The 25,580-nt window shown below is 39.6% G+C and overlaps 1 protein-coding gene across 4 annotated transcripts in view; it reads left to right on the top strand.

The window, feature by feature from the left end:
- FILIP1 (filamin A interacting protein 1) overlaps positions 1-25,580 on the top strand; it is a 111,624-nt gene that overhangs the window by 10,136 nt on the left and 75,908 nt on the right. For 2 of the 4 annotated variants that reach the window (XM_074861891.1, XM_074861894.1), the window contains exon 2: positions 19,323-19,463. The exons of the other annotated variants lie outside the window; for them this stretch is intronic. The gene's annotated coding sequence lies outside the window, so the exon portion shown is untranslated. The remainder of the gene's footprint in view (positions 1-19,322; positions 19,464-25,580) is intronic. 4 annotated transcript variants of the gene reach the window in all.

Raw genomic sequence — 25,580 nt, 5'->3', positions numbered from 1 at the left:
GGAAGGCCACATGAATCCCACGTGCTGGCTGGGGGAAGAGAGGGTGCCTGGAAGACAGAAATGTCCTGCGGTGCTGCCTGTCTCCTGCAGGCTCAGTGAGTAGCCAGGGTTTCCAGTCCTGCCCACTTTGTGAAAGCAATGGCAGCAGCTCAGGTGACTCTCTTGGCAACGGAGCTTTTTGATAAGGACTTACTCTAGGGGTTAGGATGCCATTACATGACCCTCAGCTTCAATTAAAAACAGAGAAAATACGAAAAAAACGGTTCTGATGGCTTCAAGACAGTTCAAGTCTATGTGCTCTAGATGATCTGATGCTGTGATGTATTGCTTTAAAATCTCCTGAAACACAACTTTGGAAGATTATCTCAAGATTTTGAATGTGTGCAGTTGGTAATACCAGTATACAGAAGGGACAATGGATCTGAGAGCAGGGCAGAGTCCCACACTCACCTGTGTGCCACAGCACAGAAGAGGCAGGGCAAGGTTTGCAGCCACAGCTGCCAAAACACCATTGAATGCGATGCAGGTCTACCACACCTTGCCCCACCATGGTGTAACAGCAGTGGCAACTGTGAAGGTGGCCCCAAAGCTGCTAGTCCAGATCAAAGTAGGACATTTGGAAATTATTTCTTGTTTCCTTTCCAGGGGGGAAAAGAATGGGGCAATAAATGACACTTGGATTTCATGAAAGGGAGGACAGGTCTTTATTGTGAGAGCTTCCCCTGATAAAAGGAGTGAAATGTGGAAGTCCAAGCAGCCACCCATGTACCTGAGTGTACCAGCACAGGCTGCATAGGGAGAAAACTGCTTTGCATGTCCTGCTCTGCTGGGAGAGGCAGCGAAAACTGTAGTCCTCCCTTGGGGCATGATGCAGGGAAGGGTTGTGGGAACATAAGGAAAACACACCTACCAAGAAAGGGTAGGGGAGAGTGAAAAATGAGTCTCCTGGGGTGGTTATGTTAAGCTGCAAGAAAGAGGGGTGGAAAGGAAAAGAAACCAGTGGCACCCTTTTAAGTGATCCTAGCTTTAGGAAACCAGTTAATTTCACTCAACGATAGGAGCCCACAGTAACAACATTTCAAAGGCTCAAAAAATGCTAGAGAGTTGCATATGTACCATAGTGCTGTACTGAAATGTAGCAGAATCTCAGCAAATGATTTAGCATTGTGGAGAGTAGAGCTTGTCCCCATGTGTACAAAGGTAGCACCCATGCTCTTACAAAAAAAGTCATACCACTCTAGCAGACCATGAGTTCAAAAAGTTTGTTTAAAGTCTCACAGTAAATTGTAACACATCAGGTTGTTTTTTTGTTTGTTTGTTTGTTTTTTTTTTTAATTTAAGGTTTCTGTTTTGTTCTTTTTTTGTGTTTTTGTTGTTTTTTTTTTTTCCTTTTTCTTTTTATAGTGAAAGAACAAAGTTAAACCCTCAGGGTTTTGGACCTACTGTCTCAAGGCTGAACCTAATGTGTAATCTCTAAGCTCCCCTGGACAGCTTACTTCAGTCTTTTTTTTCCTGGTGTAAAAACAAGAGACTCTGAGAAACAGACGGCTAGTAACTTTGTTTCAGGGTGGTCATTTGGTTGCTTCTTGAATCAGGCATCTTGAGATGCTTGAAAACAACTCAGTGTATCTCCCCCAGAGGATACATATACATCACATCTCTGATGTGTCTAAGCTCCCTTGGCCTCTCTCCAGGAACATCCAGATTTCCTGACTCATGGCAATGTACCCTGACTGGTTGTACTTCATTAGCAGCAGCCCAAAAATCAGAACAGTGTTCTGCTGTTGCATAAGTTTTTCCAAGCAGTAAACAATAACACCCCGCCACAAGCTTTATTACATTTATCTTGGAATTCAAGATCCAGAAGAGACTGCTGCTTATTATTTTCTTTAATGGCAACCCAAAAAGACTATAAGATGTTATTATTTAATAAATATTTTCAGGAAAGCTTAGTATCTTATTTATTAAATGTTCTGAAAAGGAAGAATAAATGCTACAGAAGCTATAAGCCATTAATTTTTCTTCCAGTTGAGAAATGTGATTATGATTTTTTATTGTCATATCAATTTTATCATTAGTTCAACACTTATACACTAAAATTGTGAGGGTAAATTTAAAGCTAGAGAAGCTGAAAATAATTAGTAGGAAAAATTACATTTTATAGGAGTAGTAACATAACTTTCAGTAAGTCCTATTCTAAATAGCTCTTCTTTACTTGCATCCCATCATTCATTTAAAACATTTCAAAAGCAGTAGCATTATCAACTGGCTCAAAGCAAGCTTGAAAATAAACAGTCCATGACTATTACTAAGGCTCATTAAAAGAAAACTCTGTCTGACTCTAAAATCTATTTTGGAGCTACAACTGCTCCACTCCCCTGCTTGTGGCATGATGCAGCTGCTCTTTCTTTAATATTTTTGCTGACAGCTACAGCTGACAGATAACGTTTCAGTTCACCCCAACATCAACCCTATCTCAAGGCTCCCTTACTTAGACTGAAAATGCTGCCTTCCTTATGGCTTTACCTGCAGCACAGTGCAACCCTGTAGCCATGCAATCATTCATACTGGTCGCTTGTAATGGAGCAGCAGAAATAGGGCTGCAGGCAGGTCATGCGTTGGGGGAGTGCATCAGCCATCCCAGGGTTGCTAATGGTGCAGTAACAGCTCCTCTTCTTTCCCTCCATCTCCTCTCCCATGCTCTAAGAAAATCGGCACCTGAATCTGGGTATAAAAATAATATCACATATATAGCTATGCAGTAAGTTGATTGATATTTTACATTTTATGTTAGTTGTCACCTTATATCTTTTAGTTATATTTGTTACCATGGTCAATATAAAAAATATTTTATCCATCTTATTGTATAATCTTCTAGCAAACAGGCTTTGATTTCTTAGTTCATAAAAGTTTGCATGTAATAATCACTCAGTAATACTGTGGTGATTCACCTGCAAAAGGAACTTTCTCCAAATGCAGCACTGTTTTCCTCCCAGACAGAAACCAGGAACATTTGCAGTGCTCCCAGTTCTGCCCCTGAACGTCTGAAGCTGTAAGAGAGGAGGAGAAGAAGAAGGTGGACGATAGGTTTCAGAAGTAACCAGCATGTAAGAGAGACCCAAACAGAAAAGTGGGAAGGAGGCATTGCTCAGTTAGTACTTCAAAGGAATTCCCCCCAAAATTAATTATGATTAACACTGTGCATATATCTCTACTTTTTAGATTGATGGCTGAATCTAAAAAATAAAAACAGGTAAGTGGTTTTCTATGTTTTTTCAGGATTTGCTGTGAGGCACTTTAGTTTTTGTTTGGATTAAATATTTTACCAGACTGCAAAATACTGATTTTATTATGGGACTTTTCTAGCAAAATTTAAAGAACAGGAAAAGAAGTGGGAGTTTGGAACCATGAAAAAAACCCCAAACAACCCAGAAAGTAAAAGATTAGAATACTTTATTGCTACAATACAGGGATTAAAACACAGTCTTCCACCTCCCAGGAAAATACTTTAAATATAATGTATTCTGAGATGACTCCTTCACTCTTTGCAGAAAAAAAAATGCCTACTGTGTATGAAATACTTAAATACTCACCAGGACAAGAGCTGACACTTGGGAAGACCTGACGCTACATGCAGCCATAGAGTTGTTCTTACTCCCTGTCACCCCAAATTCTCTCATTTTTATCCAAATACCCAGTTTGAATCATGCAGACAATTTGAACAGTTTCTTTCTGTATAGTAAAAACACTACTGGGCTTTGGCAGGGAATTGGGTCATGTGGAAAAAGAGGGCAAAGAAACCATTTTCACATCATTTTTCTGCTTCCCTCTGATAGTACCTCTGACTTCTTGTGATGTTAGTGTGGGGGAAAAAAGGTCGGAAATAGCAAAAGGAACTGTTTCTGCAGTTCATATATTCCATTTTTGGTTTTTGTTTCTTTGAAACTTTATACTGAATTTGACCCAAATCTGCTTCAGAGTACTCAAGCCCACGTTTTTAGGTGGGATGAATTGTTTACTAGAAGAAATTGCCCAGCATAATTTCAGCTGCAGGCTCTCATCAGACTGTTTTGCTTCCAGTCCCCCTGCAATAGAACAAGAGGTAGTGGCCTCAAGTTGTGCCAGGGAAGGTTTAGACTGGATATTAGGAAGCATTTCTTTACAGAACGGGTTGTTAGGCATTGGAATGGGCTGCCCAGGGAGGTGGTGGAGTCCCCATCCCTGGAGGTGTTTAAGAGTAGGGTTGACATAGCGCTGAGGGATATGGTGTAGTTGGGAACTGTTAATGTTGGGTTGATGGTTGGACTGGATGATCTTCAAGGTCTTTTCCAACCTAGACGATTCTGTGATTCTGTGAATCCCCAAGGGGCAAAGCCTTGTCAGCAGGGCTAATGTGTAGCAGTAACACCAGGGGCTAAGTGAGAAAAACACATCCTTGAGCCTTTAGAGATAGTGTCCAGGTGTTCCAGTCCTTCTATAGGCCACAGGAACTGATTTAGTGCTGGAGAATATTGGTATTAACCTCATATTCCCATTTCTTTCCATAGAGAGGACCTAAGCAAGCACAAAGCCATCACACAAAAAAAAAATGTATTAGTACAAATAAATAATATGGTGTCACTATATTATGAAGAAAGAAACAAACAGGTTTTCTGTGAGTCCAATGATGATACTAGGTTATGTAGCCTTTGACAGTTTAAGAAATATCAAGTGTAGGTACTGTTGTGTTTTAATTTTGTTTTATTTTGTTTTCTTTGGTACAACTCGCCTTCCACAGGCTTCTCAAGGATGGCAAAAACTTTACGATTCTGTCATCTGGATCCTAACTGTGAGGAGTAGCATTTCATCTGTGTAAGCCCTAAAACCAAAACAGTTTCTTTCTGGAAACAAACCTGCCTTAAACAGCTTACATTAAAACTCCATTGTAGTTAATAGGTCAAAATTCCCAAGGACATTGCAGAAATTCTGGCAGAGTGTCAGATGATAGGTTCGTCTTAAAAATGCTGTCATAGAGCATTGCAGGCAGGAGAACATAAATTGCAGATGTTATGTTTTTTTATATATTTTCAGAGTGCTGCCATGTTACAACCCAGACTGGGAGCCCAGAGAGTCATAAAGGTTCTGTGATCCCCTCAGGTTAAATTAAGGTGAAACAACAGCAGATGACCAGTTAAAATATTTTACTTGTGGTAGAAACAGCTTACACTTGGAAAAGGCTAATGAGTGATGTGGTCTCTTGTTGATAAATCTATAAGAAAGAAAAGAAAGGAAAAAAAAAGAAAAAGAAAGGAGAGAAAGAGGATCAAAGAAATCCAGATCACCACTCCAGGTTCCAGCATTGTTCAGGTCTGGTAATCTTGGGTGGTGGGTGCACACCCAGCAATGTTTTCTGTCACCTTTTAAGTTCATCTCATCAGCTGATTTGCATACTAGATGGGGAGAGGCAGGTTTTCCATGAACTCATTAGCATGAGAGATGAGGAAAGATGGAGCATGTGTTCTGCGCATGCGTTGAGGTGGGATGGGGTGCATTAACCCTTTTGTCCAATTGAGTCAGTAGTCGTGATCTCTCCCTGCCACCTCTACCTTTCCCCCCCAGTTACTGCCAGTTTTCACTGACTTCATGCTTCTTGGGCAACCATCCAACCTTTTGGCTCCTTCTGGGGTAGATGTTCCCCTCTTATCAGACTTTTAGCTCATCTCTTCAAGGGCACAGTTGCTAGTAAGGCCTGCATCGTTCATACGAAGTATCAGGCTTACACAATAGAGTCAATGTTTAGCAGTCCTTGTGCTTGATGAGAAACATTTGTATGGGCTACAAGGCTACAGTTCCCCACTTTGAGACTTATCTAAGGAGTTTGGCAATACAACCGCAAGGGAATAGGGATGTGTACCCTTCAATATACTCTGCGCTTCCTTGGGTGGCATTCCTTGGACTAATCACAAAGGCCACAGCTCGTCCTTGAGGTTTTCTGTGTCGGTGAATATTTGAGGGATTAATTCCTACAGTTCCTTACATGCCAAAATAGGTCATTTGCAGATCAAATAAAAGAAAAAACTTAGCAAGTTTGACTGAAACCATTATAAGGAATATTTAGAAATTTCTTAGGGGATCTTTGAGAATGAGCTGTGTATGTCAGCTCACCGATCATGACCATTTTCTTTTTTCATATACTCTCTAACAAACCATGAAATCCACTGAGAATAAGATGGTGAAAGTCAGAACAGATACTACTAATGTTTGTTACAAACAAAATATATGAATTTATTTAATAAAACCTCTGTTTTTATTTTTAACATCTTTAAAGATGCTTCTTTTTGAACACAGAAGGAAGGGAATGGGTTTGCTGATAAGCAGTCTTATCAGTGTAGGTACATTCTGAGTCTCATCTGGTTTATTCTAGAAAGAGAACTAGTTGATCTAAGTGAACTGCTTAAGTTTTCTTTGTGAGTCCTTCCTTAAAGTCATGAGAAAATGGAAAAATCAAAATGTTCCATCCAGATACTCTTGTGAGACTGTCACAGATTTCTCTGATCTAGAAAATAATCTGAAACTCTGTTAACAGAGGCATTTGAAGGATTTCTATTAGTCTCAAGGTTTGTCATTGTGTTAGCAAAATATATCTAATCAACTGGGAATTAGCAATAGTTGAAAATGGGAAGTATAAATGTGAGCAGATGTTAAATGCTATATTAAAAGTCAGGTATGCCAATTGACTTACAAATGCAATGTTAAGCTGGGACATAGGAGAGAAGACATACTACAGAGCAAGATGATAACAAGACCCCTATCTAAGTTTGCCTGACATTTTTCATTAAAAAATCTAGTCTTGTATGAAGTCCAATTTCAGTTGTTCAGGCTGGATGTCTGACTGAGTCTGAACTGGTTTTGGAATTTTCAACTAGAATGCTTTAAGCATTTCCAAAAATTAGAGAAAATTGTTGTTTGCCCATATGAAAACAATCCCATAACCATTTTGCTGAAGAGCTTTAATGTTTCCATGTTCCAGCATGATCTACTGAAATTCAGCCAGGGAACTGCTCTGTGGCAGTGAATTGACTTTTGCCATCCCCGTGAAAATTATGCCAGGCTAAGAGCCACTGAAAAAGTATTTCACTGAGGATCCTTGGTAGAGATGGCAACACTGTCTTCAGGAATCAGAATTATCTCAGTTCAAGTCTCTTTGTGGTCTCAGATTTGTGTCATTGCTCTGTTTGGCGATTCACTATTGCCTGCCAGGTGAGTTGGACATCTCTCTGGGTCCTAGTGTCCACTTTGGCTGACCTTCCAGCTGTGAGCTTTGGAAATGATCATCTCTGATCCCTCTCTAACAGCTGCATCAATGCAAAGTCCAACCTCATCCATCTGCATGGCACTACACTTCCCTGCAAAGCTGTCTTCTTAGTTCTTCCCTTTGGATTTGGGCACAGGGCAAACTCCTGAGGCAATTTGCTCAACCTGCTTTACTTTTGTAGAAGCAGCTATGGCAGCTGCTATTCCTATATTTTTACCATGCTCGCTGCTCCTCTTCTCTCTGCTGCACTCCCCCTCAGGAATTCATTCCATCTGACTGTGCCATCTGTCTGAATGCTTCTTGTTTGCTTGCCCTCCTCTCAAAAATCAGGGCTTTGCAGTGCTGCTGCGGTTTTGTAGAGCAACAGTACGTGTTTCCACTTCTCACAGTTTTATCCTTGTTTGAAAGCAATGTGGTAATGGCCATACAGAAACTGTCAAGAATTTATGGGTGACACTTTGGCTATGTCTGTTTTCAGGAAATTAGACAATGCTAATGCTGGTTCTCTGACCCTCAGTCCAGTTGTCACTGGCTGGTCATACCTACATTATTAAACTTCCTTAGCCTTCAAAACAGGTTGGCTATGTCCAGGGTCCCAACCCTTGGCTAGGCTGGTCCCCAGCCAAGGACAATTCCTGAACCATTCCAGGAAGACCGCTGGTTAGTCCATGCCAGAATTTAGACCGAGCCCTGGCACTGTTTAATCTACTAGTTCAGATATAATCCTCATGTCATACTCATCTGAATACATCAGATGCCTTGAATCATCTGAGCAATCACATAAAACCCTTTCTGCGTTATAAAGATATATTTTATTGTTATTGAATCAGACTTCCCTAAGATTACAGATAGAGTGACTGCTTTCCAAGAATATTTTGAACTTCCAATGCTGGAAGATTCATGTGACACATGTTTAAACTGATTTTTTTGAGTTAGTTCCTTAGGCATTATTTTAGTTATCTCTGTATGCACCTTTGTTTGCTTTCTACTGTTCTGCTTTAAATGTCTGCTTCCTTGTTCTCCTTTCATTAGATGAGTGAAAAAAAAAATCAAAAACCAACAAACCCAGACAGTTTTAATAAAGCTTGGGGACCAATGTTTCCACCTGAACTATTGTAATTAATGAGCATAGCAGATGATACTTTGGTCAGATGAGTCAAAGCTGATAACACTTCACTGGGTCTTCTTAGTTCCTCATGGACAAACAGTACTTAGACCTACAGGCACAGTTGTGCACAGGATTTCACAGGACTATCTCCTTTTCAAAAGGAATCATGTGAGCAAGGAAAAAAATGCCAGCAAAAAAGCTTATTTTAACCATGTGTGGTTTTGCAGGACTGTCTTTCATTGAACAGCAGTTCAATGAGTAACATAAAAAATTCACACAGGCAATTCTAAGCTCTGTCAGAGAAGAGAATAATAAGAATGTCTTGATGCATCAAAGGCTAAACCGTAAACAGCCATCAAACCAACCAGAAACTCAAATAACCACTTCAAACCTTTGGCTTCAGCAGAATAGAGCACAAAACTTTTACATAGTGGGAACATCAGGCCATGCAGGGCCTTCTACACTGTTCCATGCAGAAGTAGAGCATTGGGGTTTGCAGCAACTTGTAAGGATTTGATGCCAGCTGCATCCCTTGGCCTTCCTCTCCTGCCTTAGACTCCCAGGAGCTGTTCCTCCTGTGAAGCAGAACCTCAGAGGCAACTCTGTCCTCAAGTGATAGCATGAAGTAAAAAAGACCACCCCTTTTCTTGCATAAGTTTCCAGTGCCCCATGTACAATGCATGTTTTGTTAAAATTAGAAATTAATATATTGCAATTTTAAAGCAAACCAAAAGGACTTTTATCTGCCAACATCTCTGTTTAAATCCTTCTCCAAGAGCTGATGAAATCATCTGACATAAAGCAGAGGCTGCATTCTTTACAGAGCTTTGAGTGATGTGTATTTTACCAACTCATCCATGAGAAAGGGATTCTTGAACAAAATGACTAAGTGAAAGAGATAATTTTAAAAATATGCTTATGTAGAATTTTAATTGTGACTTGCACCGTGACCATTGCTAATGATTTCAGATATCAGACTATTCTGAAATTAAGAAGAAATTCAATACACTTTTAAATTGTAGCTCTGAAAATGTAATTTATGCTTTCAGGACTTTTATCTTAAATAGTCTTTCTGGCTTAACAAAAATTTGGATACAGATTGTTTAAAAACTTGCAACTCCAGCACTAATTCAGCTGAAAAGTTTCTGAGGAACAACTGTTACATCAATAAACATAAATCTCTAAATACATGTAAGATTAAGATCCTTGCTGTTCAAGATATTCACCTTTTATTTTAGGTGCTTGAGGCACTACTGAAAGCTTAAAAATATTACTGAAAAGAGTGCTGTGACATCTGAGCCATGGCATGCAACTCATTCACATGCCCAGTGACAAACAGCATGCTTTGCCTTTCTGTCCATGGGAAGAGTTGATTTTGGATTTAATTTAAGGGTGAGGCAAGTGCTTTTGAGATAACATTTTGCAGTTCCCTGCTGCTCTGTTCTTATTTGCAGGCCCATTAAATAGTGTTTTACAAGAACAACTTTCTCATTTGAACTGCTCAGTAATGACAACAAATTTTTGTGGTTCAAGACTATCATAAACTAGTTCCAGAGCACCTGCCAGGAGATATTATGATTTCTGTGTACTTCAGCTGAGGGTACAGTTAGCTTATGTTGTTGCAGGGTATGAATTACAGTTTTTCTTCTAAAAATAGAAGCTGTTTGCATTCAGAAAATAAAGTAAACATAACATTTACATTCAAAACAATTCAAGAAAAGCATCCTCGGTGAGATAACAATATGTTTTTCATGTCAGAACTACAGTGGGATAAAGAAGCCTGCTTTCAAGGGCTCCAGACAAGTCATAGCAATTTAAAATAGCTGAACATCAAGTCCTTCAGTTTTAGCTCCATGTCCTGTCATCAGCAATCAGATGAAAAGAGAGGTTGCTAAATTAGTAGTAAGCCACTGACTAGTTTTCCCAAGGTGAGGTTTAGGCCTTGCACTCTTTCTGTGCCAACCCCTGCAATTCAGTCAACTACAGGGAACTTCACAGCATAATTTGTGGCAGCTGGGGACTGCATTTGTGTTCTGCTCTGGGCAAGCAAACAAACCAACCAACGCACAAACCAGCGGCTAAAAGCAGCTAACAGGGGAGAGCAAGTGCACAGCAAGGATTTGAAACTTCCCCTGAGCGCTGTCCCTGCCTCCAGCTATTTTCAATTTAAGAGTTTGCCTGAACCTGATGTGGTTTATCTGATTAGCAAGAGATACTCCAATACACACAAAAGTGAGTATTTCTTCCAAGCATTTCTACTGTCTCCATCCAGGTCATGTTAACTTCTGCATCCACAGACAAGGCATTCTGCAGATCTGCTCTTCAGTGTGTGAAGTACCACTTTGTTCTGTTTGTCGGTGGAGGATTCTTCAAAGCACGTGTAAAGCAAAAATAACTAGCCAAAGAGAGCAGGTGCCAGGACATGACAGGAGCATAGACTAGTTTTCTACTAGAAAGATGTCAAAGTCACCCACCTTCCTGGCTTACTTCCCAGACTCATCCAGGACAGGAGGCAGCTAATGATGGAGTCCTGCAGAGCCCAGCTCCCTGAGCTGTGGATGAGCAAGGAAGAGCGAAGACAAATGCTCTCTGACTGCTGCGATGCACAGACATGATCTTATAACTCTGGGAGATTCTTGACAACAAGTTTGCCTCCCACAACAAATGAATAAAAATCTGCACATGAAATTATTGCCAGGGGTCTAGGTCTAGAATTAGTACCATAAACTTTCTGACCAACCCTAGACTGTTTCTCCCTAATATTTCAGAGGAGCACAGAAACCAGCAGTTCTCAGGGAGGCTCTACTCTACTTGTACCAGTCATAAAGGAGACTTAAAACCTATGGTGCAGGAGATTCCTTAGTGAAGGATCTCTTGTATCTGATAAACAAACCTAAACAAAATAATGTGGCCCATTAGGATTTTCTCAGACACCTTTCAGGGCCCCAGCACTTCTTTGTTGACTCACTTGTGAAATAAGTTCATGATCTTTGCCTTGTCAGTGTTTGGCAGCTCTGCTTAGGATCTGCATGGAAGAGATCATGGTGCTTTTGTTATGTGAATAAGCATCTGTTAGGAATCCCACCACAACCGCTAATTTATTCCATATAAACAGCAGAGAAGTAATGAGAAAATACAGGCTCATGTTTACTACCAACCTGGCCGACCATCACACAAGCAATTTAAGTGCTGCGTTTTGGTCAGTTCTTGCTGAAGCATAGCAGCCATGCTTAATTTATCTTGTCCAAATCAATGCACTGAGTAGTTACCACTTTCACTGAACATGGAGATGATTTAATTTATGGATTGGTGAAATTAGTCTATTTACACAGTAGAGCACATATTAAGCATTGAGAAAAAAAGCAGAAAATGCCTAACCACCTTGGATTTTTGCACAAGCCTTTAAGAATAATCTGTAAATTTTCAACTGGAGATTAGCATAATTCAACATGTCACTATTTTAGAACTACATTGCTATATTTACTATAGAATGGTGGAAAAGTGGACATCATGCTTTAAATTAATTAGTAGGTGACTGATTTATGTCACTTCTAATGCGGGAGGAAGAAGTTAAAAATTAGTAGTCTGATGGCAAGTAAATCTTGACAAATCAAATGAGTACATTTTTTAAAAAAAATTGAATTACTGATGTCTAAATTCATAATCTAGTGTCAGAAAGTATATAACTTTTCTTTTGAATATGGATCAAGTTTTCTCTTAAAAATAGCATGGACATTTCCCCCTATGTATGAAAAAAATGTTTCAGAACATCAACCTTCTGAAAACTCATTAGCCTCCATTTATTCATGACAATTTGTTCCTGAAAGAGTTCAGAAGATGTGGACAGTTTCTCTTCAAATCAAGGATTATTTTTGCTTGAAATGAAAGTAGCAGTTTAAAGAGGAAACGAGACTGGTTTGATGTATATACATCATGTGGACTGCTGCATATCTCTTCTGATTGAATGCTTAAAAATATAAAATGAGAATAGAAACAAAGGCTGTGATGAAAATCACTAGCACTGTCTGAGTCAAAAGTGAAACTGTGATTGCTTAGCTGAGAAAAAAAAGTGTAAAGGAGGCATGAAGAAAGGCTGTTCAATAAGAAGAGACTGGAGAAGATGGATGCTCCTTCACCATGCATGAGTGAATATACATATGGTAAAAGCAAAAGGCAACAAATTTAAAATTAAAAAAGTGTATGCAAAGCTATGTAGACAAACATACATAAATCGGCGCTTGATTTTCATTGTGTTTGATTAAAGCCAGAAGCTTAGCATGCTTTCAAAATAGTTTTTATATAAGGTAGGAAAAGATGTTAGAAGTCAGTAATTCAGGTCCTAAGCCATCCATTAACTGATGACAATGGAGAGATGTTTTCCGTTCTACCGGATCCTTTCTTCCTGAGCATCTAATGCTGAATCTGAAGAGCTGAAATTAGCATTGTTCACAAGAAACTGGTGAGAGATTTTTAGCTTCACTGGCTAAGAAAATGAACTGCTAATAACAAAACCAGCAAAACCTATATTAGATTTATGAAGCCATTTCAGGTGGGAGTAGAGTGAATCAGATTAAGATACCATTAATTACCATAAGACATAATCTTATAGTAATGTTTTGAGCATCTTCATAGTAAAATTTGCCTTCACTATGCTAGTACACTTTATATGAAGATAGCATGCTGGTATTTCTATCAAAATTTCAAATAGGAGCTCCAGGAAAGTGAAAATATGCATAGTTCCATCGTGGCCATAGTTTTGTCCCATTCAAGGGGGCTCTCTGTGAGTGTATGTGTATGTGTGTGCATTTAGAATGAAATACTTTTTGTAAATGATTGATTTTTATATAAACATTTTACTACTTTCGGTGAAAGTAGATATTTTTCCAAACTTTTTTTTACCCAAGAAGTTTTCTGCTTTGTAGTTTTTACTTCAAGCTCAGCATAAGCAATCTTTTAAGCATGAAAAAACTGAAGTTCTATAAAGTATCTCCAAAAACATACGGCTCTGGTTTTAACAAAATGTCTTTCCTCTCATGTGTACAATGCATGCTATGACCAAAGTAAATGAGAAACAATCATAATTCTGTTCCTTTGGCTATATCTTTTGGATACCCTCCAACATAAAATGCATTAGCACAAAAAATGTACTTGTCCTTAATTAATTTATAGCTTAGAGCAGAACACCATAAATAACAGTTGAACTTCAGCTGCAAAGGTTTTAAAGTCATGGATAAAATATTATATAAAATTTATAATAAACCTTAAACAGTGCTAGAGGACAAGTAGAACTAATTATCAATAAATCCAGGAATTTCAGTGATGAACAACTGAATTAGAAGTTGTTTATTTTGTAATACGTTTGGGTTCTATTCAATTTATTGTCATTGTGGGAGAGAAAATTATTTAAGTTTTACCACTACCCTGAACAAATAAACTGAAATATTTGGTTGGGGTTTTTGATTTGTTTTGTTTTTAAATAGCTTGAAGCATATAAAGTATGCTGGCATATCTTGTTCTGAAGGTTACAGAGGTTACGTAGTTGAAGGTTACAGAATCTGCATGATATACTACAGCTTTATATAGGAACACAGGACTGGAAAGGATCTAATAGGTCATCAAATCTCTTGTCCTAATATTGACGGAATCCTGTTTTATAATCCCCTTAAAAAGTTTATCAAGTTCCACCACGAGTGCAGTTAAGATTTTTGCTGCTGTAACTTCAACTGGAAAATTGTTCCCAAATCTCGTTGCTCCAAGTGAGAACCAGTTTCTGGTTTCTAGCATAGATTAAATTCTGGCCAATCTGTGCCGATGGATTCCCTTGCCAACATTTGTCATTTAGTTCAAATGGCTCTCCCATCTCCCTGATGTTTGCCTCCATAGTATATCTATAGACAGCAACTGGATCCCTTAACAGCCTTTATTTTGCTAAGCTAAACAAGCCAAGCTCTTCATTCTGTTTTCTCATATGATAGGTTCTCTATTCCCCTGATCATCCTAGAAGTCCATCTTTGTACCTGAACAAGTCTGAGGTAATGTGCTACAAATGACAAAGTACAACAGTCTTGTATAATAGCATAACAAAAGGAACCATAGCAAACGGAGTAATAATTTCAGGCTTGCAAGAATGTGCTGTGCCAAATATTTAGGAGGTTGAGTAAAGGTTTTGTAATCTTCTAAGGGGATTTTTATTAGAAATAATGGGATTTTTTTCTAAGTTGTTGTTTGAAATTGCAGTATGAAAGATTTTAGGGCTTTAATTAAAAGCTGAGAAATCAATGAAAATTATGATTTGGTTGAGACCTTCAGCCAGCATAGTATGTAGCTGATTAGATTTGTGACTAATCTTTGAAGAAATGGGCCTAGCATTTTGAAAGTTTGTTTGACAATAAGCACTGAGAAAATTCCTATGAACACTGTAAGTATGTGATGAATCTTTCCTGGAGAAGCCACAATTGTATTCACATGTTGTCTTTAAGAAATTTCAGTGGCAGAGTTCAGGGGGTTGGTTCCCTGGAGTTAGCTCTGCAGAGTGCTCCCACCAGTGTGAGCCATTGGAAAGCAGAAGAGAATGTGGGGACAACTGATCCCACCACCTCCCAAGACCACAGAGGAAAGGATGTTTGGTCAAATCCAGTATCCCCTAGTCTCTTGTGTCATAGCTTCTTAAAAAACTTCAGGAAACTCCTGACTCCCAGCTTTAAGACTGTGACAGTAATGTTTTTTGGCTGTTTTATTTTTAATCCTTATGAGTTGGTAGTTTAATCAAGATCCAAGGGAGGCTTCATACAGAAACTTTTTCCCAGTCATGCTGGGCCTGCCATCCTAGTGCTTAGGGCCACGGTCACTGGAGTGTAGGATGCCTCTGTTAGTGTGGAGGAGAGACATTGTAGGGGTTTAGGGGAACATTTGTTTTTCTACAATCCTTCTTTTTTCAGGAACACACTGATTTCTTTTTTAGCTTTTCTCTGTCCTGTAGGGTAAGGAAAAAAGAGCTTTTGTTATACACTGTAGGAAAAGAGAAGCACAAATTTAAGCTGATACGTGCACATATGAAGATCAATGAAAATGAAAAGCTTGTAAATTACAAATAATTTCTTAAGCAAGAGCAAAGGGGAATCCCAACTGTGATTACAAGCAATTAAATACACAATTAAGGAAATTCATGTCAGGGCACTGCATGGGTGGTTGCTCCCTGAGGGCTGGAGTAGGGGAAATCCCCATGGGGACTAGAGGGCTGGGGGCAGACCCAGCCCTCAGCATCAGGCACTTCTCCGCAGATGGGGATGGGCTGAGGCTGGAATGGGCTGTGGACCCATGAGTGGGCCCAGCTCAGTGAGGCCCGTGGCCAGGCAGGGCAGGACTTTGGGGGACTGGAGACTGGCCCTGTTGTGGCAATGCTGAGGCAGGGGCTGATGACCCCAGGGGGTTTGACATGGGGTCCTGGGCCCTCAGGGACCTGACAGTAAATTAAATGGAACTGTAATTCTAACAAGTATTTCTGATGATAATAGTCATCATCAAATAGTTGATTTGATAGTGGAAGCCATCACATGCCACCTGCCCCCATGGTGACCTGTGGGCCATGGGAAATAAATGCCCCTTCCTGCATCCTAAAACCTTCTCCAGCAGTGCTGGTGGGGAATAGGGTGCTTGCCAAAATCAGCATTATGTGTCCTATTCTGACTATCAGTGCATAGCCGGATCTTCATAGTGCCTCACAAGACTGTCTATCCAGAAGGACTTGCCCTTCATTGTATCATCCCGTGTGACAGCTAGGGCTTGGAACTTCAAGGGAGTGAAAAGCAGCTTCGAAAGCTCTTTGCTTTCCCTGGCTGTTCCTTTGGGGGTCCTTGGATCTGTGGCTTGTAGATCTATGGGAAGATGGGGACTTTCATCAAAGCTGTCGTTAGAGCATCTTGGCCAACCTGCCAAAGAAAACTTCAGCTTGCTTTCTGCTAATTTTGGTTCCGTGATCTGTGGTGCACTGGGGGAAAGGGGGCATGCGTATGTGAACAAGGAAAGCTGAGAGACATTCTCCAAAACAAATCTACAGAGAATCAATAGCTTCATAATACTGCACTAAGAGTAACAAACAAAAATTATTCTACTCTCAACAACTAGCATGGAAAAAACAGCCCAAGAGGCATCCTGCTGTGCAAAGAGCTGTGATGTTATTGTAGCCCCGTTAGGTTAAAGATGCTACTGAGGCAAAGTCTGCAAGCGAAGCTGCTTCTTTCATTAGCCTAACAGGTGGTTAGGAGCATTTTTGATGTGCCTGTGTGATGACTGTGAGTGAAACACCAGCTTTTTTCAAGTTAGTGGCAAAATCCCACGGGCTTTTCAGTACAACACAATGTTGTATAATAGAGAGTATTTTAGTTAAATACAGTGATATTCATCCTGACTGTTTCTTTTGCTCACCATATTTACTGTGGCATCACTTAGTTAAAATGGAGAATAAGACATGTATAGGCATAAATATTATCTCAAGATATTTTAAAGTTTAATGAAGAAAAGGTTTTCCAGGGTAGTGTGAAATATTTAACTTATCCTGACACTTGGTAAAACATCAGAGGATCTAAATTACTCAAGTCCTAACTGTGTTCCAGGATGTCTCCTCTTGGGAAGATTTAGGTGTGGTTACTACACTTGTAAGATGACTTTAAAACAATATACAGTGGAGGGAAAGTACTCTTAGGGGCCTATTTTTAAACCATGTCTTCTGTGAACAAGGTTTCTTCAAATCACGAACAACGCCACTCTTTTTGCATTCAGTACATAAGATTTTAATCTCATTTAGACTGACGAAAATCCAGAGTAACTTCTTTAAACTCAGAAGAGTCAAGACAAATGAGGTCAGAATTTGACCCATTAAGACTTGGTCCACCTTTTCTGTAATCTTAAATAATTAGTATGAGCTGACTGACAGAAAACTGTTCTTTGTTTCTTGTACTTTGTGAATTGCACAGAAAATGAAGCTCTTCATTGCAAAAACATGGTTCACTTCCTTTTATTATCTTTAGATTGTTCCATATTAACTTTTAAAGGCGATAGTCTTGATCCTTCCTCCATTCAAATTAATGAGAAAACTCTCACTGACTTTTTTGAAGGACAAACTTTTTGTAGGGCAAAGAATTAATTCTTGTAAATCCCATGTGCCTCATACAAATTATCTCTACTTTGCTTCTTGTAAACTGTCATGCCAGATGTGATTCAGAGCCTGTGGGTATAACAGTATGATAACCTGAATTCTTTCACTTCTAGGAAATGCTTTCTACTATTAATAAATAAATAAATAAATGGTTAATTGCTCAATTTTCTCCTAGAACTGGCTGTTCAACTGACATTTCCTAAACAAATTTTCAAGAAAATTATTTATCAAAAAAGTTAATTTTTTTTCCTATAAAGTCAAGTTTTACTTAATGTGTTTGCATCAACTTAACTGTGATGACAGCTGGTTAAGATTTCATTATTGAATCTATCCTTGTGTTGTTCACAATCCAATAAATCTCATTCTTTCAATTCAGAGCAAGGACAAAAAAACCCTTCAAATACCAAGTTGGTATTTACTATTTTGTAAGAATTCACATACAGTTTGTTAAGAAATAATGGGGAAATGTGCCATACACTGTTCTAACTGCTATTAACTTAGACACTGTAGTAGTCCTGCTTTATTCCTTAAATGGTAGTGTCCCTAATATGACTACAATGTTATTAGGTGAACTATATAAATTATTTAAAAAACAGTCAGCCTGTAGAGTTGAACAAAATTGTTATTGTTTTCTTTAAAAACACCATGTTCTTCTTGACCAGACGTTCTGTCAAAGGAAAGACTTCCATGGTCTCACACTCCTCAGAAGCTCTCTGGCACCACCAGTTCTGCCACTGAGCCTGCCTGGGCACATCACTGCTCAGATCCCTTGGCTCTGATCTTTCCATGCTAGCAGTCTCTGAAGTGGGTTTGACTTACCAAACTTTGCTTCTACCATAACTGTGCTGCACAGCTGAGAAAGTCAGGGCAGAATTCAGAGAATCCACAAGGTGTATTCAAATTCTGTTTGTTTATGCAAACTAATCAAAGTCATGAATGAGGTTTTATCAACATGAGACCTTGCCTCCCTCCAGTGTTACGACTGTTCCTCATACGCCCTGCAACATCCCCTGCTTTCCAGCAGAAATGCTCCCAGTTCCCTACATGTCTCCTGTACCTCCATGGTATTTGGAGTTGCCACCAAATCCCCAGCCTTCCTTTGCTTTGTGAGCTGTGAAAGAAACTGGTCTGTAGCTCTTGCTGTGCTGTGGATTGCCCACCTGGTCCAGCCAAGGGAGTCATGCATTCTCACTGAGCAGCTAGAAGTCTGTAGACTGCGTGCAGTGTGACTAATATATGGGCCAAGCTGGATGTGTTACTTCTCTGCTGTCGTTTTGTCATTTCATTGCATTGCATTTCATTGCACGTATTCTGCAGAACTAGTCTACGCAATGAGGAACCCAGCACATTACCTACCCTTGTTTTTCCCTCCCTCATTACGGGTGCTTTTTTTGGAATGGTGGGGCTTACTTGATGTTGATTGCTAAATTAAAGCAGAAAGCTGCAACTTGTGGTACCAGCTCTTAGGAGGCAGCAGGAGTGTGAGATTTTGCTACCTGGGTTGGTATACTGTATCATACCTGCAAACATGTCACCTAATGTGTTCTGAATTCTTCAGAGTTGTTGTGCTCTCTCATGGCTTTGGATACACATGGATAAAGTCAATGGGAATCTCTAAATTAAAAAATACAAGTATTTTCAAGCCACTTTAAGTCTGGGAGTCTGTGTTTTCTAGCTGGCCTGCTGGCTGGCAGGCAAACCAACCAGAACATGCTGCTTCTTGCTTTGTCCTTGCGTGCAGCCCCTGAGCCTTATCTTTTCTCTAGGGCGCAGCAGGGACCCCAGTCAGCCTCAGGTGGGAGCAGCAGAGCAATGGCACAGGGATACCTCCATCCTCGACTCCCTCCTCCCCCCTCCGGACCTAGATTCTAGCGAAGCCCCTGCTCTGGAAGCATCCCTTGGCACAGGTATTACTCCACAACACAGGCTGTCCAGCTGACACGCAGGAGCTTCCAGGTGGAGCTACGCTCCTACATTAATAACATTCAGGAGATGCTGTTGCAATAGCATGGCTGAAAGCAACACTTGAGCTTCCTGCAGATGTCAGTTCCAGGAGGTCACCAGAATGACCTATGTCATCTCTTGTCTTTCAGAGGCTCATCTGAATTGCAAATCTGTCAAAGCCCTCAGGGTCTGTTGAGGATTACCAAGGACATCCTGAATGTACATTATTTTCCCTGAAATTTTTTAGCATAATGAGTTCATAATAAGCATCCTGAGTTAACAAGTTAGTGTAACGAGGAACTTTTATGACCATACTGGGTGTTTCACAATATTCTTCTGGGATTTTGTCTGTCTTTTAAAAGCCCCATTGCTAGTATCACATTGGTTATACGGTAATCTTTATTTCCAATTTTAAAATACCTCACGGTGCTGGAACATGCTTTGAAATTGTGAACCCAGTTCAAGAACTGGAAGGCAATCAATAACTGATTTTATAAAAATTTCACAACTTTAAGCCCAATATCATATCATGTTTTTGAATGTCTGACTCATTTGGAAATCTTAGGATTGTCTGTATTAATTATGGCCCCAGAAGATGTCTCTCAACAGTCAGAAAGCAACTCCATTTGTAGTCAAGGATTGCAAACACAATCTTCCTGGAACTGAAAGTTGTACATTGTGCAATTTTTATGGCTCGTATCACTTTTCTATTTTTAGTTGGTTGAAACCTGCAATACATCATGTAATCCTCCTTAAATTGTCATTCCTAATACTAATTTCCATTAACTTGGCATAAATAAGTTTCTTTCTTTCTTAAATTTGTATAGCTACTATTTTGCCTAACATTGTTACTCAAGCAAATTTTTAATTTTACTGATACAAAGTTGATGTGAGTACAAAATGCTAATGATGTGTTTCTAATTATGGAACTTTTAAACCAAATTTAAAAACACCCACAGTATTTTCTTTTTATTTAAAAATATGTGTGTGTTATGAAGTCCAATAACTGTTCCATTACTTCAACAAACCATTTATTTAATCCTCCACCTTTATAGGCATTTGGAAAAGTTTCTCTGAGGTTTGAGAAAGCCTAATAAAATTGCACTTTTCAGCTTTTTTGAAGATACAGTGGGAAGAACAATTCTGGGTTTTTTCCTTTCTAGAAATGCATCTTCAAGGTATAAGAGATCAAGTCAGTGACAAGTATTTATACAGAACTCTCCAGCCTGTTCTTGCTTACTTAAGTAGAGATAATGTCATGTATTTGGCTACCTGCAGAAATTGTTTACGCAACATTACTTCATACCCTGGCTGAGCAGAGGGCAGGGGAGCTAAGCCTGCTGCTGGCACACCAGTTCATGATATCTGTGCCATAATGCTAAATTCTGGGTTCTGACAATATTTTTATTTTCTAGGCTTTCCTAGAGCTCTAATTATAATCCTTTGTCTTCGACACATACGCTTATTTCAAAAAGTCCGATGTTTGTTGAATACTTGGTGTTTGCTGCTTTCTGTGGTGTATGGCCGTGTGATTTCTAGTGCCTGGCAGGCCAGTGCTACAGCCGAGCCACACTACCATGCTGGCATGTGCTGCCAAGCATTTTTCTGTGCAGCCTTTTGGTTTTTCTTGATGAAAAAGTAATAACATTTGTATCAGTAAGTACAATTATAATAAAGATTTTTTTTGCAAGCATGACTGCTACCTTAGGTCAAGCACGTGGCAAACTCCCAGCTGTACAGAGATTCTCTAAATATGGCTATTTCATACCAGGTCAGTTTTGCAGTCCTAGAATTGACTCACAAACTGCTGACTGATTTTGTTTTTTTTTTTTAATTTACGTTGTTTGTTTGGCATGCAGTCAATTATGTTGTACAGGATGAATTTAAAAGATATAGTAGGATATCAGATTTTGGAATTAACTTTGATTAAATGAGTTACAGAATTTAATATGGAGGCAAATAGGTTTTTTGGGTTTTGACTGAGTTTAATAATTTCTCTAAGATGATGATATTCAAATCCTAAAGCACTGTGCTGATAAAAGAAAATACGAAAGTGTAACTGAATAGAAATGAACATGAACTGATGAATTAGTTTCCTAGCTGATAAATATTATAATAATAAAAAAATGTATGTATTCCGCAAATTACATTTAGCTTAGCAGAGTCTTTCAAGTTTAAAAATATAAAATACTCTTAATAATTCAGTAAGGAAATATTTATTCAACATGAGGACTTTGTCCTGACTTTTCTGAAAGCCTTGTGAAGTATTCTCAGTAAATACACAGTGGAGGCTCAGCTGGTTAGTCTGAGCTTGCTTTTTCTGGACAGCTGTGCTTACCAGTCAGCTACTGGGTGCTCTGGAGAGCTGCCCTTTAACTTTCAGCTGGGCAGGTCTGAAAAAAACTCTTTCACCTCTGAAATTCCTGCAGTGTGCATGTGGACAAATACAGATAAAGGAAAGCTCTTATCTGTGGCCTATGCAGTGAATATTAAGAGGAAAGAGGTGGTACTCAAAGCTCACTTAGACGTTGTCACTAGACGTAGAAACCTGAGTGAGGTTTATTCACACTGGGAGTAAAACAGTACATGAAATGTGAAATGAGCAAGTGAGAATACGTTCTGTTACATTTTGTTTCTTAAGATAACTAAATATAGCAACTTAATATGACAAGAAGTGACTTTGCATCCTCACAGGAGGAAAACTGGTTAATCATCCTTTTCCTACACCCCTGGTGATAAGCTAAAAATCAATAACAATACCATTTTGAGCAATTCAGAGGCAGGAGGAAAGACTAGGCTTTTGACCATAATTAGCATCTATACCTAAAAAAGCAGCTGCCTGGACAGTGCAGGCTCCAGCTTCTCCCCCTGGGGCCAAGACATGATGGAGCTGCCAACAGCCACTGCAGCAGGTCCTTGCCAAGGCCATGGGTCCACCATACATGCACAGGAGAAGCAGCTCAAAGTAACTTCTCAGTCACCTAAACGTGCTTGAAGGCAGCTGAAAAATATTTAAGTAAACAAATAGTAATGCTGAGACATTACATAACTGCTGGGTTAGACAGTTTTTCACTAAATAAAGAGAAACAGTCATTTCTCTATTTATATGCTGCTCTCTTACCTGATTTCTTACCTGATTTACCAATCATATACTATCTGTATATGCCTCCCCCCCTTTATTTTTTGATGATGACCAAACATTTTGGCATTATTGTGAAAAGTCAAATCAGTCTTTTAAAATCGTATCGAGAGACTGAGTGATGCTTTAATATTTAGAGGCACCCACCAATTCCCTTCAGCAATAATGAGACCCACATTGCTTTTCTGTCATCCACCTCCTCATAGGAAATAAGAACTTGAAAATTTTATGATTTTTTTTCCAGATTTACCTTAATTATTAAACATTAATCTCTAGTTTCACTTGCTCTAACTGAAAGAAAGATAACATAGATCCATTGTTTATTGCTGTTTCTTAAATTACTTGCTTTAGGCAATAATAGCCAAATTCCCCCCACTTTTCCACCCAGGAAAGACAGTTCAGCACAAGGAGTTGTGGCTAGAGAGTCAAATGAACTCATTTCCCAGTTAGGTAGCTCAGTAAGGGTGAACTTTAGACTCTTTTCAGTACTTTTTAGAAATATTGGGTTCTCTGCTCCTCTCAGCTAGAAGTGTACCTGCAGCAGCGGTCTGTGTACCCTGTAGAAAATCTATCTCGACTGCACAAGCCACTCAAATTTGTGACTTCATTAACACAGAGTTGGCAGGGTTGGTTATAGCAGGGACTGTGAGGGGCGGACACAGTCCCACAGCCTCTGTCATATCCTAACCTTTGCTACCAAGTGTGGCACTGTGTCAGATGCTGGTAACGAGGTGCCAAATACCTGTTATTGCCTCCCCACCCAACAGCAAAATCCGCCTTTTTGATGATGCATTTATGGATCCAGTGCCAGTTTATCAATCAGCTTACTGATGCGCCCAAATTAGGATCACAACCCCTTTAGAGAGGTCAGTAGTAACTCAGAGGGGCAAAATTGGACACCCCAGGGGCAGGATGCAGTGGTGTCCTCCAGCCACGTCCTCTCACAGGGAGGCTGGAGCAACATCACTGTCTGCCCAGCACCTTTTTCCAGGGAAAGAAAATCAGGGTATGCTTTCCCTGATAGACAGGAGCCATGGTGGGCTTCAGCAGTGGTCACTGAAGCTGCATGACTGAGGATGAGGACAGGCCTGAAGTCTTAACATAGTCTCAGAGAGTTTGGGCTCCATTTCAAAGACACTGCAGATTATGGATGAAACCTAAACTCCTAGCTCAGTCACACAAGTGAGATACTTAAAGCTGAACAGTGTGAATTTGTGCCAGTGCAGATGATTTTATCTTCATGTAGGCTTGTAAAACACCCACTCCATTTGTAGGAGCTCTTTTTAATATCTTTCCATGGCTCTGAACTGAAATGACTTTCTAAGAAAAGCAGCTAATAATGTTTTACTCTATCCTAGTGGAAAAAAAGAAAATTCAATGGATTTTTTAAAGTTAAATAAGGTAGGGTGTTTGCCTAGTTGCAACAAGACAAACCCAATTCACTTAGATTTTATCCCTGTTGAAGCTGGATTTTAAAAAGTCATAGATATTAAAACAACTTGGATCTGGCAGCAGGTATTTTTAGTTATGTTAATGTGAGACCAAGCCCATGCAGATATATTTATTTGCTTCTTCTTTCTCTCTTCCTTCCCTACTCAAAGTAGCTATGCTGTGTTTTCAACTTAGCCTGACTTTTTGCTCTGAACTAAAAAGCCAGGTGAAGCAGATTAACATTGACAGGCTGTTCAAAAAAACATCAAAACCAGCTCAACTTGTAGATGCAGGATAACGCTTTAACTTCATTCTTTTCTAGTGATGAAATTGTCTAGGGATTTTGAAACCAACACATTAGAAGAGGCACATAAATATGGTTTCTATAAATGAAAGCTATTAAAGTGGATGAGGCCATTTTCAATGCCCAGGTGAGGTATCTGCAGGTTTTTGTGCTGCTCCCTGTCAGCGTGAGGCATTGCTATTATTTAAATCAGTTAGGCTGACATTTACTTCTTTACTTTCTTTGCCACAAGTTCTGAAGTCAGTGGAAAGCCTGAAGGATTACTGGGAAATAATGACAGTCACTGGGCTGGCACTGCCAGGAATGAAGTAAGACTCTCCTTTCCGTTCACCTCTTTACAAATAGTAATGACAAGTGAAGGCCGGGGCTTTGAATACTAAAAGGGCCACTCTGGAGCCTCTCAGTGCTAGTCCTCTTATCAGTGACATGAAGCAGAAGAGCTCAGTTTGTGCCACCGAGCCCAGCAAAAGCCAAGAGAAGCTTGGTATGAAATAGGGATGTTGTGCAATCTCTCTTTGCTTCAGCTGCCCTGTCTCTTTCTGACCCCTGTTGAACTGATCTATCTCCAGACCATCCTTCAGTAGCAACTTAAAAACATGCCTCTAGAATAAGTAATATACTTCTGTGTGCCTTGACATAACTTACTTGAAAAAATATGAATTCTTTTCTGTTTTCCCACCGCCCTCCGGTTATTTTCTCTCGGCAGACTGTATTTATGGTGAGTTGCACTTTCCCTTTGCACGGCTGATTAGTTTTCCATTTCCTTTGTTTGTAAAGGAGCAAGCTGTGGAAAGGAAAGGCTGTAAATTAAACAGTGCCAGGGCATGAGCACAGATACTGGAAGGTGAATATCTGTACTCCTATTAAACTATTGGAGTGGTCCCTGGCACACTTCTGGCCAGGCCACTTAACACCCTCCCAAACCATTTGAGAGCATGTTTTGGGAGTCAGCATGGGCTAGGAGCAATTCCCAGTGGGCCGTGTGGATGTAGCCAGCATGTTATGGATGCTAAGAGGGCTTAAGAGCCTGAAGGATTTTCCAGGACAGCTGGCCTCACAGTCAGAGAGCAGTCCTGGACATGGTTAATCTCCAGTATACATGTAGCCAGAGAATTCCTTTATTTTTTTTTTTTACCAACGAGAAAAATATTATTGCAAAACCACCAAAATTGATAGTGAAACTCAAGGGCAGGTTTAGTATCAGAG

This window comes from Strix uralensis, chromosome 3 (genome assembly GCF_047716275.1).
Source record: "Strix uralensis isolate ZFMK-TIS-50842 chromosome 3, bStrUra1, whole genome shotgun sequence".
In the NCBI taxonomy this organism is placed as follows: domain Eukaryota; kingdom Metazoa; phylum Chordata; class Aves; order Strigiformes; family Strigidae; genus Strix; species Strix uralensis.
The sequence above is the reverse complement of the archived record's forward strand: the minus strand, read 5'-3'. Positions and strand labels throughout refer to the sequence as shown.